Source organism: Petaurus breviceps, unplaced genomic scaffold, assembly GCF_028583685.1.
Source record: "Petaurus breviceps papuanus isolate PSGF00001 unplaced genomic scaffold, PetGlider_PUasm1.0 90925, whole genome shotgun sequence".
NCBI lineage: Eukaryota > Metazoa > Chordata > Mammalia > Diprotodontia > Petauridae > Petaurus > Petaurus breviceps.
This window is the reverse complement of record NW_027187380.1, coordinates 27,182,756-27,183,901: the sequence shown is the minus strand read 5'-3', so window position 1 is coordinate 27,183,901 and position 1,146 is coordinate 27,182,756. Positions and strand designations below refer to the sequence as shown.

The window sequence follows — 1,146 nt, the reverse complement described above, 5'->3', positions numbered from 1 at the left end:
AGGGTCCTCAGGGTTTGCTGCCACCACAGGTTCTTGGATCTGCTTTGATAAAGGAAAGCAACTCAAAATGGGTTAACAAGCTTACTTTAATCAGTCAGATCATATATCGTTTACCTTGTTCAGGGGAAAAAGGTCAGCACCCCGAACTTCAAAGTATACAGGCAGAATTCTCAAGACAGAAACAGATCAAGTAGACAGCTTTCCAAACTGTCCAGCCATTACATCCATACCCAGTCAACATCTGGGTTTCCACATCTGGGTTTTTCAAAGCCAGGGGGGAGGGGCCCCTCTGGACAACGGCTTCCCAGAATCCAGATCAAATCACAGAACACTTCTCAAAGTGAGCCCCCAAAACAAAGCTACACATCAGGGTTTATATAGCCTTCTCCTGGCTCAGAGAATGTAACAACCTTATTGACCCACTGGCCAATCAAGAAGTATCTACTGAAAAACAAGTCTCCCACCCCAGGCTCCAGGTGCACTTTAGCCTAGGGGCAGGGAAGATCTTTAAATTTGCATTTCCATTACAGGGCTGCTGTCTCTTCGGTGGCGCCATGCCCACCCTCAGACCCTTCGTGAAGCCTAAAATCGTCAAGAAGAGGACCAAGAAGTTCATCTGGCACCAGTCCTACAGATATGTCAAGATCAAGAGAAACTGGCGTAAACCAAGAGGCACTAACAACAGGGTGCGAAGGCGATTCAAGGGCCAGATCTTGATGCCCAATATTGGTTATGGAAGCAATAAGAAGACAAAACACATGTTGCCAAGTGGATTCAGGAAGTTTTTGGTGCACAATGTCAAAGAGCTAGAAGTCCTTCTGATGTGCAACAAATCTTATTGTGCTGAGATTGCTCACAATGTTTCCTCTAAGAATCAGAAAGTTATTGTTGAGAGAGCAGCTCAGCTGGCTATCAAGATCACCAATCCAAACGCTAGACTGAGGAGTGAAGAAAATGAGTAAAAACCTTTGCACATTTTTATTTGTGTTAAGTAAACCCGTAAACTACTACCATTTGTTTTTGTGGAGGTTGTAGAGGGAATTTGAATTTGTTTGGTATTTCTGCTGTTATAGATGATTAAGAATGCTTCTCTTTTTCCTTGTTTTTATAAATGATGACTAGGAACAATCTGGTTCCAGTTTCTAT

General features: G+C 43.2%; 1 pseudogene; it reads left to right on the top strand.

The window, feature by feature from the left end:
- The first annotated feature begins 535 nt into the window (after positions 1–535).
- LOC138152303 (large ribosomal subunit protein eL32 pseudogene) lies at positions 536–1,146 on the top strand (annotated as a pseudogene).